This window comes from Rhopalosiphum padi, chromosome 1, assembly GCF_020882245.1.
Source record: "Rhopalosiphum padi isolate XX-2018 chromosome 1, ASM2088224v1, whole genome shotgun sequence".
Taxonomy (NCBI): domain Eukaryota; kingdom Metazoa; phylum Arthropoda; class Insecta; order Hemiptera; family Aphididae; genus Rhopalosiphum; species Rhopalosiphum padi.
In genome coordinates, this window is record NC_083597.1 from 17,807,606 (window position 1) to 17,821,615 (window position 14,010).

A 14,010-nucleotide genomic window follows, 5' to 3' on the forward strand; every position below is an offset into this window, starting at 1 on the left:
GTTGTCGATTTTCTTTTGTAAACATAATTTTTTCTACGTATATAATATATATTATGATTTCATAACGACTGTCTGGATAGCGGGGGCATACACGTAGAAGTGGATTTCATTTCAGTTCAAATTCTCGAATCAAAATAAGACTGTATACGGAGCTTGGCGCATAAAAAAACGGCTGTTAAAAATAAACAACGAATGGCAGCAATCATATATAGTTTACAGAATATAATATATTATTATGTATAGTGTTTGAAATCTGTATTAATTTTATACATGAAACGATTAATTCAATGATGAACTGATTGAAAACTGCGTTTTGGTAAACTGCAAATACAGTCACAGACACACGCACGCACGCACACACAGTTCGGCGTTTTTAGAGTATTTGGTAGGGTTAAAAACTTAAAACATTCACATACAGTGGCAGCGGCAACGACGAAGACGACAACGGACTTTCACAAACACACACAATATTGAGGTTTATAAATTTTACAAATTTACAATATTTGCTTTTTTGAGAAATCTGATTTTTAGACGATTCACTAAGCATAGTATAAGGCTCGTTCTTCTTCGTAAGAAATTCACTCGACAGATCTGCAAGATAACAGTAACAAGATAACATTCGATTGAATAGTTTGTGGTGTCAATGACTAAACTGGGAGGTAACTACACACCATACGGAATAAATTAAACTATACTTGTTCGTGTTTATTTTTCTTTTTATAAAATATTTATTACAATTATTTCGACCTTCCGAGAACATTTTCTAGGACACGATTTTAATTTGTTTCCAACCGGTAGATTAATTTGCTTTCATTATACCATACATAGTGATACATATCTATTATTTAATATGATACCATTGATACCTCAGGTCCTCAGCGAAGAGTTAACGATTCACGAGCATGACACGGTAAATGGTAATCTATGTGCATTATAGAAGTTACAAATCGTTATAAATTTACAATATTATGAATAAACTGAAATCACAAAAGAATCTTGGTACCGGATCACAGTGTTTTTTCTCGATAAAATCCAATATTATTAATAATAATAAGACCGTCGGTGGACCTGTGATCTGTGGACCATTTGACAGTGTTTTATTTACGTAAATCGTTTACGTCTCGTGCTTTTTAGTTTTGGAACTTGTCAATAGATCCTGTGACAATATTTGTTGTTTGTCGTTTGGTATTAACAGATGTTTTCAATATGCGACCACTGCCGCACGCCACCGTCCGTATAATATACATTAACATAATACATAATAATATAAACTTGGATATTATAATGTAATGGAGTCGTATCATTCTGTTAACTGTCGCGTCAATCTAACGACTCTAAACGCGTTTCGTGCCAAGTCAAACACAAAATAGCAGCACCCACAGTCTCGTATATAATATTATATGTATATATTTATTATCTAATTATATAATACAATTTTTACTTTACGATTATACCACGGTGGCTCAAGTTCGTGGGTATATTGCCATACTAGTATTCGTCACGACGACAAGTTATAAATATTATAATATTAAACTATATAGGTAGTATTCTTGCGATGAAAACGATTTTTATATAACATAATATCTATATATTATCTTCGTAAAGGATTGAATCTACGGCGTTTTATGTAGGACGTCCGTTTCTTTTGTTTTGTTTTCGTCCATGATTTTATTTTTCGATAATGTCCATAGTTTTTATGAATATTGTATTCCGTCAGCAGTGCGTTAGCGAGAACCGTTTCGGTCATTTTTTTCCTCGCCAGAGGAAATGGAAGAGTCCGTAGCGTGGTTAACCGCAGAACAGGACATGACCCGCTGCCAGTGCACTCGGCCGATCGGTTTTCGAGGACACAGTAGTATAATGCTATACTGCTATAGTCTAAAATACACGCAGAATATTTTGCCGACTGAATAATTGATTTTGCATTTCAGTTATCTACACGGACACGTGCAACGCCGTCGTGGCCCACGTAATACGACCATGTATAAAATTTTATAATATGATAAATGGCGTTCGTCTTAAATGACTTTTCACCGCAGACTCGATAATTATCATTACTGCTAGACACTATACGCATATATCGTTCACTGCACATACTGCGTTCAATTTTGTTCTCGGACGGTTCACTGATTTAAATAAGTACGGACGTTCGAGATGACATAATACCACCTATATAAGTTACGTGTAATGATTTATTTTATTTAAGATGCATTCCTTTCGTGGCCGAGATATTATTAAAAAACTGTAGAACGTATCTTCATATCGAATATTTAAAAATCAACAACAGTCAACAGTGTTAACAATATATAATATAATATTACTGTTTTTTTCTTTTTATTTAAACATAATAAATAAATAATAATTAATAAATATAATATATATTACAGTATTTTAAATAATACACATTGTTGCTATCATTATTGAAACACAAACAATTTTAAATTAAAATTTTCTCTTAAGTCATTTTCATAAGATAAGGACTTAATAATAAATAAGATAAAATATTGACAGAACATTGGGTAATTTGATGCACTCAAAATTTATTTAATTATTTTTTTACACAAACATAATAATTTATTTATTATTTATAAAACTATCATAGTTTTAGTATAATTTTGTGGTTTTGTTACTGAAATAACGCCATAAAAAAATAACATAAATTATAAAAAGATAAAACAAACTATTATCCTGAATAAGTAGAAGCTAGTGCATCACAATATTCACAATTTTATAGGGCACTTATTTCTAAACCTTGAATTGAATATTATATTATAGAAGTACAAAAAATAGTAATTTTGTATAAAAATAAGAACGTATAATATATTAGTAAGTTGATACCTAATATCATCGAACGCTGGTAGGACGGATAAGTGGATGTTTAGTTTTAGTGTGTTAATATTGTAGATTTATAAATATCATCTCTATATTTGTATATAAAAATATAAAAATTATTACTGATGAACAAATTTCAAATTCAAGGTGGTCAACTACAATAAACTGTTACTGCAGTTGTATACATATATAATATGTTATTTTCAATAAATTATAAATATGTGAATTTATGTATGCGTATGTTTCGTCTGGTGTATATGTAAATAATTGTATACATTAAGTTTTATTAAACTTAAATCAGTTGATAAAAAAAAAATAATAATAATAATAATTTAAACCTTATATATAATATATTTACAAATAACAATAATATATCTTTTAATTTTAATATGTTTATGTCGAAATTACAAAATTACAAGTATTGATGTATGTATAGGTATATAAATAATGATCTAGTTAACTATCTAATATTTATTATGGAATACAAATTACTAAATCAGACCTGTTTTACAGTTACAAATAGTTATAATGTTGAAGGTACTCGCGTTTTCGTTTAAGCTTGTTTCACATAATATAAGTTATAAGTTATAACCATATGCATAAGATTTAATTTGGATTTATATATTTTTATTCGTAAAATTATTACAACAGTTGTATAATATATAACTATCAATCGAGAAATCGACTTAAATGCATTTTAAACTTAAGACAATATTGACCAAATGGATTCTTAGAAAGATATCAAAAAAATACTACGTCTAAAGTAGGTAAATATGTAAAAACATCTTTGCGAGTAAATATTAAATGTATTAAGTAGATACATTGGCCAAACAAACTTGTTCGTTATTTGAGAATGTTTAATACAATAATGTTGATTCCTTTGACATTTATTAAGATACCTACAAAGAAAGGGTTAGCGAAAATTGAGTTACGAGAAAAAAGTTTAAAAAACAGAGATGTATAAAGAAATATGTCAGTGAGACTCACTTGTACATTTCTAAAAAATATTTTATAATGAGAGAAATTATGTATTAAATGTCTAATTATTACAATAATATTGTTATTGTAAGAAATAAGTATTTAGAACAACAAGTATGTATTTTATATTAAAAAAAATAATGGATTTAAAGCCTGTACATTTTATTTTACGAATTTATAAACATCAATATGTCTCTTTTCTTACGATATAAATATATAATACATATTATATAAAAAATATTTCAATATAATTCACCATAACGATATGGTTACGTATAGCAAAACCTCGAACGTCGAAATAAAAAAATTTCCGATGGGTCCACAGTATATATTTAATAAAGTAAATAGTAATCAAGATGTTGCTTGTGTGTTTTCTATAAGACGTTTTAAAGAAAAACAGAGTGAAACAAATATTGATAGATACATATTTATAGCAGTAGTAAAATACTCCTGTAAAATTTGATAAAATCAACTAATAGGTTATTACTACGTAGCAACCGACAATATACATACATATTAGTCGAATAGTCGATAATAATTATTATAAGTCAATACAAAACATATTATGATTAAATGTTTAATTTAAACTCTATATAATAGCTAGTAAGTATGCTTATACATACATACTATACACAGCATACATATTAATATATTATTATCATTGATCATAAATTCAAGTATTTATAACCATTACATAACCGGCCAATACAAAATGTATTACCTATTATATTATATTACTAAACGTTAAATTTAAACTCTAATCTTTATGACTAGTAGTAAGTATACATAATATGACTACCGTGAATCACTTTTGTAACATCTCAACTATTTGAAATATTTAATAACAATATATATAGTGTTCACTGTATACGTTTTTATTTTTATAAGGAATTTTTTTTAAATATTTTCACGCAGTATAAGCATGTAGAGCAAAACTGATTTCTACGATTAGCACATTATTGTCCTTATTCCTTTCTCTCTTTAACAATATGTATTTATAAAACGTAGGTATATACTTAGTGGTATATAAGAAAATAACCAACTGAAACCTCTCAACAATTAAAATTATTCAATTATAAAGAAATTTGAATCATATTATTTTGTATCAAATTTGAACTTGGAATTGAATGTATATATATTTGATGTTATATAATATATTGTAAATAATATGATTTAAACCTATTTTTGTGAAGAGAGAAAACCGTATATTATGTAAAGCGTAGGCGATTTAAATGTTGGTTTGTTGGTTATATAAAAGCCAACGAGCAGGTCAAATTGTCAAACTATTGAACATCAATTGTGAATACATCATCATCACTTTTTACGTTTTTGCACATCGTTTATTTCAATAATTTATCAAACCCTATTATAAAATGTTATTCACACTCCAAAATAATGGACTGAAACGTCGGGGTTTTTTTACAACATGTTACAAATCGTGCTTGGGTGCGGTTAAAAATCAATTTTAAAATTTGCACAAACTAGTCGGCTCTATTATACGGAAATAACAATAACAATATTAATTAACGAGCACCTGCAACATAAATCGAGTCATTACATGTACAACCGTTCTTAAGATACGGGGTAGCACGGTTTAAGTACATAAAGTATATAATATATACTATATAAAGGAGTATATACCGTAAAGTATATAACAGAGTTGTGCCGCTGTGGTATGACTTACAAACAAATGACACATTCACACTGTTGGGGCGGCACAAAAGGTCGAATAATCGTGTCAAACAATGTGACCATACTCCCTAAGCTAAAATAAAATATATTATTATAATTTATAATAATGAGTGTATTGATATGTGAATGAATAATATTCAAATATTCAAATAACAACATATATTTCTTGAAGCGATTGTAATATTAGGTATATGGACGAGAGGAAGTTCATTTTTTTTAACGGAAGTGAAACAAGCGTTGTTTTGGAGACACTCGTTGTATCGTGTTCATATAATATAATATAATATATATACTGTATAACTATAGTTTTTATAATATTACCATGTCATTAAAGAAATTTCGACTAATAATGAGTTATTGATTAAGTAGTATATAGTTTTTAAATGCATTCAGTTGTATAATATATACGAGTATCGCGCCATTCGAGTATGAAAAGCAAGTAATAACTAATTTTCAAAATAATATTATTTAAGTAATTTTGATGTTGAATCATTAAATTAATATTGACTAATATACACTGCAGTGTTTTATATACTTTGATACAAACGAGTTGATTGCGTGTATTCGGCACGTGAACAAAACTAACATTTAAAATTGATTAATTTAATTCATTTTTAATTTAATTGTATTAATAGGAATGATTTCATTATTAATTTTAATTTATTTAAGTACCAGCAATAAACTATTAATACTCGGAAATCTAACATAATGCCAATTAAATCATTTACAATTGGAGGACTTGACATAATACATTATACAGGTATGTATGTAACAAATTTTTAATTGTAGGTGTATAATGTTTTTATGTATATCGGTACAAGGTACAATATAATCATATTTGACGATTGATGGATATTATATTATTATAATATATTGGTTTTTCGGAAAGTAATTCATTTTTGACAAATGTCTATTAAAATATTTATGTATATAGGTACTATACAATATACATATTTTATTTTTTAACTACATTTTTTTTTAATACATAATAATTATATAATATATATAACAAATAGTTGAAAGCGTTATGGAATCGTTTTCAAGTTAAAACATTTTGTGCAATTAAGTTGTACTGCTGCAGCAACAATTCCATCATATAACAATATGCGAATTACTATAGTTATAACTTTATTATAAGTTTTAATACATATACGATTAATTATTGTTGCAAAAATATAGATTACTGAATAAAATAATAATTATAATAAAGTATGAAATAAATATTAATATCATTATAATCTGTTCGGAAATATGGTCAGACAATTACACATATGTGTATGATAACATACGTACATATAACTGTGTATAAGTGTGTATAAATTATACATAAATATTAAGAAATGGTTTTACTTTGATTACTTATTATATTATATTACGTACAGATTATAAAAAGCTCACAACGATATAGGATGATGTTTGTAAGCAGATTGTGTATAGAGTTATTATTACACATATTATGATAAGATGCGGCGAGCCGTTGTGGTTTAAATTATAACTGATATTTTATAAATTTTTTTTTTTTTAAATGATCTTATTATTTGTTTGACTAATTTGATGATCGGGTTAACTAGAAAATGATGACAATATATGAAAGGTCGTATAACCGTCAGCGTCGTCGGAGAAGGAAGATGCTTGAATTAAAGTGGCTGCTCTTATTATCGCGTTACAGACATTGAGAGCTAGCACTTGAGAACCGTCGTGTGTGCAATAAGATCTACGCACCAAACACAATAATGATAAATCGAGTGTGTCGGCGATGGTGGTCGTGTGTATATTAGGTACAATAATGCTATATAATATATTGTGTATGCGTACATGCGCGTGCATTAAAAAAAAAAAAAACAATTATATTGTATTATTAAGCTTTTGAAAAAGAACCGCTTGCTTTTTTATAGGTGTACTTATATGCGTTTTCCCATATCCGTGGTAACATTTTAACTACCTATCCAAAAACAATTAGATGCTTATAATAATAATTTATAAGTTGTTTAAATACTACGACATTTTAAAAAATAATTTATAAATTGAAATCACGAGGTTAAATTATTTTAATATTAACTTTTAATTTAGATTTAGAAACAGCTTCCTGTTTGCAATAAAATATTATTTGAGATTGTTATTCATTTATGAAAAAATGTCAAATTTGTGGATATTATGCATTAAATCTGTTTGGTTAAATCATGAAATGTGAAGAACTGTTGCATTAATTTTCCATTTTTCCACAGTGAAATTCATAAAAAACGATATTTAAATACAAATCATTTATTTTTTAAGGAACCATAACATTTTGAACTACTTTAATTATAATATTAAATGATACGTTACGTTGCTAAATTATTTTTTCGGTTACAGGTAGTTTCGGGAGGAAGGGGGAGTGGAAAAAATGCTATGCTCCATTGTGGCATCAACCCTTATTCCAGCTCAGTGTTTTCCGGGTTACCATATTTGGTTACGAAAAGAGCCGCGTAATGGACAGACACCTCTACCTATACGATTCAATGTATATATAATATTATAATACGCAAATATAAGTGGGAGCGGTGTGCGCTGGCAACACTGGCGGTCGGCGGACGACTATAATATTATTATAAACTTAAACGCACAAGCCGATTTGCATGCCGTTTTTGTTTTCCCATTTCGTCGTTTTCCAGCGAACTCGCGTACCTACACTTACATGTAATATGTATCCGTCCGTTTACACGCTATAGCTATACATAGTGTAATGCCGAGCGAGTGTGAGAGTGCAGTCGGAGCGTATACATCACGTGCGTGCGTGTGCGGGCGGTACACATGAGGCTGCGAGGGGAAGGAAAACAAAAGGAAACCGGCGGAGGCGGCGCTGCGGTGCGGCAGTTCAGAAGAGTTTTGTGTGGGCGGCACGTGGGACACATTGCGGGCGAAAGGGGTTTTTTGATGACGACACGCAGCATCGGATCAATGGTTCCTCCGCCGTCGTCCGTACGCCCGCGTAAATACGCATCGACGTCGTGACGTCACCGACGACGGCATTTCCGTAGGAACTGACCCCACCACCAACCGCGCGCTGTGACGAAGCAACCGCCGTGGATGTTGCTACCGCTGCCGATGCCTCCCACGATGAAACCTTCGAAGACAATGAATAAAAAATGCTTGACGTAGATGCGCTTTCCGCGACGTTCTTATAATAATTCTATAACGTATATATTTATCGTATCACAGATGCAGCTTTACTTTATAGACACGATTTGATGAGGGGGAGGCGAATATAATCATATTCATCACACGATACACCGCATTGTCACGGTCTATATCGAGAAAATACGTCCCCAGTGCCTACTACCTATCCACTCTCGTCGAAAATATGGTATATATTATAGACAAATCCTAAGGAGCTCATAAGAGGGGGGGGGGAGATCACCAATCTATAACTATCTCTTTATATAAGCGCCATCGCGACTTATCGTTTAAATGATTTAAATAGTATTACATAATATAAATAAGGTACATCGCAGCACGGTACTATTTTTTAATATACATTATACGTATGTGATTGTGATGATATAGATAAAGTCGACATTTAAAACTTTATACAATTATATCGCTGTATGCGTATATACGATTTAAATAGAAGAGACAAGTGTATACTGTAGTACAATTATTGTACAATCCATGTGATACACATATTATAGCTGGTTATATTCGACGAGAACAGAGATTTTTATTTTCGTTTCAAAAATTGTGTACATCCGCTTTTTGTTATGTTCACGTTTTTATGTTAACAACCTTTGGGATACATAGAATAATACATAGTAGGTACACTGCACTCGGGAACGAATTATATAATGTACGACCAAAAACGGAAAGTTATTATACTTAATACTATTAAGTCGTAAATATAAATATTGGATTTCATAATTTATTGTAGGTATATAATATGTGTACATAAATGAATATATTATAAAGATAACACATTTTTCGAAAACCGCCGGTAACAAAAAATTTTTCTATGGGAAATCGTTTAATTTTTTTCAGAAAATATAGTAATTTATACAATTAATTATAGAAAAAAATATAACTGATTAAACTTAATAATACAGTAGTTGTTGATAGTGGCGAATGCGCGACTGGCGATGAATGCAAAAATGCAATGAATAAAAACGTTATCATATCTGATCTACAATTAGGTGACAGTGATGAGATAAAATAATATACTCATCAGTCATTACTTATGACTAAGTCTCTGATATCGTAGCACTAAAATGTACAGCATAAGTACGATTGATTTTATAGGAGATACCGTTACCCAAAGTTATCTAAAGTTTACCTTCCTCCCCGTCACCGCTATAAAAATTCTCGAAGGTACGTCCACCCATATATATATATATATATATATATCACAAATTTACTTTGAAAGCTCAATGTTTTTATTATGCGCAACTGAAATCATGTCTAACAGTCCGTTAAAAAGATGCAACATCTCAAACACTTTACACTGACAGAATTTTAAACAGTTCGTGGGTACAAATTTATTTTTTTTAAAACAGAACATGCAGATTGTAGATATACAGATGATAAATCACGTATATAATATATAAACCGTATACAATATAAATTAATGTTAATATCAGATTCTATAATATAAGGAGTAACAAAACGATATCGACGTTGCAATATTTTACATACATATTTGTATATTTAATAAAATATATACTTTATAGAATATGCGTTGATTGTTTTGAATTGAAGAACCTATATATATATTTTTGTGCACTAATAAATAAAACGTTAGAAAAGAACCTACGTTTGTGTAATATTAGTTATTAGTCTTTTGTATATATTTTGGTATGTACAATAATATAAGATAACCATATAATATTATGTTTATGGAGGTACATATTATATACATTATATATTATTCATATTAATTAACAGCAAGGCCAAGTTTAGGGGTTCAAATTTGTTTAGAGTACAGCCTTGTACAACAGCTCATATTAAACTTCATTAGTTTTAATAGTAGAGTAAATTTTCCTTTTATTAAACTTTAAGGTTACAAAATTTCTTGTGGTTTTTATATAGATGTATGTTTGTCTGACAACGATGATATCTAATATAACTGAGTATACTCAAACAATAGTTAATATTTTAATAGTATTAAATTAAAAAAAAAATTATTTCAAGCTAAAATTTTAGCATTTATAATTATTATAACTTGGTTAGGGAACACTGTGAATACGAATTAAAATAAGTAGATTTTAAGTGTAACAGGTGTACAAACGTCGGTAAAACTTATTTGCCTAACAGTTTATAAATGAAAAAGTTCTTTATATTAGCGTGTGACACGTACCACAAAACTTTTATAATTTATGAAAAAATCGTATATTGTAGGAACATATATTGCAAATAAATAAAATATATTTAACTTAATATATAAAATATATGCTAATTGCTATTTTATCACATGATGATCGACGATCGAGCGTGTATTATCAAGCTTGTTATTCATCATTGTTCTAAAAGCATACAAAATAAATAAATGGAGCTTGCAGTGTAACCGATTACTATAAAATATAACTCTGTAAATTTTAACCAGAACAATTATTTCACAATCATCTTTACTAATCGGCGTTTTTTTTATGAAAAATTGCAGACCGAACATTATTTAAAAGATGGGTTTGCCGCCAACTGGAATCGAAAACCCCGTCTAAACTCGCTGAACGTACACTGTAAGTACTTTCGAGCAACAATGGCACGATGACAATAGTCTACATACAAATATCCGCCAGAAAGTATCGTCTATATATTATTTTCGTAAATATTGTAAATTCATTAGCGGATATATTATATATTTATTTATATTTCCAGACATGAAATAGAGAATGAAAGTAGAAATTATTCGCGACATTCTCGTTCATGGCGTACCATGATTACAAATTAACCGAACAGGATTACTAGTTTTATGACATAAAAAAATTGAAAAGTTGTGCCAATAAGTAAATTATACATTTTACATTTTTAAATAGATACTATACTCACTACTACATTATGTATGATAAAATCATAAGTTATTACAAAACGTAATAATGATATAATCTGTGTATTTTAATATTATATGAAAATATGTATTAACAGAATTTATCACAGTGTTTGTCACTATACCAATAACGTTTTTTCAGCTCATGTTTTTTAAAAAGAATTACATGGGTATTAATTTAAAATCACAGTTTTTTATAATTTGTATTTTTCACTCAAAATAAAATAATTAAAAATGTTGCTTGCATGTTTCTTAAAAATTCGAAAGGTATATTTATAGATTTAATTTATGTACTTACCTAAATATTTAAAAAAAAGTTGAATTATTTATTTCCATTAAGTATTCAAACAGTTATATAAGTTTAAAAGTTTAGGTAGGTGGTGGGTAGAGGAAAATATATAATATACATAATATTATAGTGTAGGCAGGCGGGTAACACGCTGAGCCTTGAGACATATATATATATATATAAGTAGATGTGAAAATATTATTGAATTTTATGGTTATTAGTTAAATAATTGTTAACTGCCATCAATGTATAAGTAAAGTGATGCTGAATATTAAGACCTTATACCGGCCAAACGTTACGAATTTATTTTTAGTGGTTTATAGTTGACATTGTGTATACGAATACGATTCTTTACTGTTGTATTAGTGTTATTAAGATGTTTAATGGCACTGGCCTCAGTCTGCTACCACACCACTCATTTAAAATGCGATTCAACAGTAGCTCGATTGTCCCCTACCGAATTGCGGTGGGGAATATTACGACTTCTAACACTTGCTCCTAAATTGTCCGTCTTTCTCACTCCAATTTCTTTAAAGATCTCAGTTAAACGTCTGTTTTTTCCATTTTTGGTATCAACTTCTCCCTCATAAACGCTCTTTCAGCTAATAATGTAAGTATAATTATACATACGATAAATTTTATATTTCAATCCGACCTCTAAATTTATTAGTGCGAGTTACTAATGTATATGTTTAATTGTAAATTATTCCCAATAATTGTCGAGATATTATAATATCCTTGTTAAAAATCTCATAAAAAAAAAATATTTAATAAAATGTTAATAAAAATAATTTTTTCGGAAGGGGGTATGAACCGGATATATCAAACATATGGAATAGAAAAAAATATAAGATATGATCATGGCAAATCCCCTGAGTACGCCCCTGAATGTGTGCCTAACATTATATCATGTAGCCCTAAGGAAATTTGTATTTCAGACACATTTATACATTGGATAAAACATTTAAACTCTTTTGTTACATTATTATCCTTTATCTGTCATTTGGAAAACACATCATTTATATGGGTATAGAGATGTAAATATAAGTAAGTATAATGGAATTATTATAATATTATAATTTATGCGTAACGTACATAATATTCTAGTGAAATGTTTTAAATTTACAAATAATTTGGGATGACGGGATGTAAATACCTACACTATATACCAGCGGAGTTGGATATTTTTAGTTCTTGTGGTGTAGTTATATACTGTAATGGTATAAAATTGTGAGTGAAATATAGCTATAACTATATTTATATAAGTATATAGTCCTTGTATGTAAGTTTCCATATACATTGGACATATCAGATAAAATCGCTTACACCATTTACATGCAAGCGTATAAGTTCCTATACGAGTAAAAATTATATAATGCCATAATGGTATGTTAATTTTCTTATACACAGTATTTCGACGAATTTCCTTCCTTTAGTCACATTTGGCACTTAAATCACTGAACAATTATGTTTAAAATGTGTTGTATTTTTTATTCTTAATTAAAAAGTAAAACAATTTATATTTTATCATAGATGTATTACGAATACATAAATAATTACGAAAATATAATTACAAATTATAATAATTAAAAATAGACCAAAGAAAACGAATAAAAAGCCATAGGTCTAACCAACCTATCTGTATACCAATGTGGACCGTGGTAGTCGAAGCTCAAATTTATGCCATCGTAGTCGAAGTGCCGGAAATTTGGTTTATGACGGGTACACACTGTATTGAGTACACCGTATTATGTCACGAATCACGAATCATGGTCCGTATAATATTGGTAGGTACGTAAGTTAGGTAACAAAATATTAGTAACACGTTACCTGGTTATTGGTTCTTAAAAATCGATTAATATACCCATTCAACATGACACGGTGGAGTTTTGGATTTTTGTAAATTGTGAGTAGGTAAAATCGAAATATTTTCTGTGGGCCAACCTAAGTTCGATTCTTAACGATTAATCCGTTTTTGTTTCGATGTTTTTAAGTACGTGTAAGTGTTTTTCAGTGTGAAACGGTTCTAGAATATATCGTATATTTTCGAACCACATTTGCACATTATATTATTCAGAGGTTTTTCGTTCTAGGGCGCTTCTAGAATTTATTATATAGCTGCTCATAATATAGTGTGTATTATTATACAGGTTTGTAAAATCCAAATAAAACCTCTATAAAAAATAGTCATGTATATATAGTAATAAAA

The 14,010-nt window shown here is 28.9% G+C and overlaps 1 protein-coding gene across 3 annotated transcripts in view; it reads right to left on the reverse strand.

Moving 5' to 3' along the window:
* The window catches only part of LOC132918182 (AF4/FMR2 family member lilli-like), a 142,587-nt gene that overhangs the window by 73,505 nt on the left and 55,072 nt on the right, over positions 1-14,010 (reverse strand). The gene's annotated exons all lie outside the window — the stretch shown is intronic.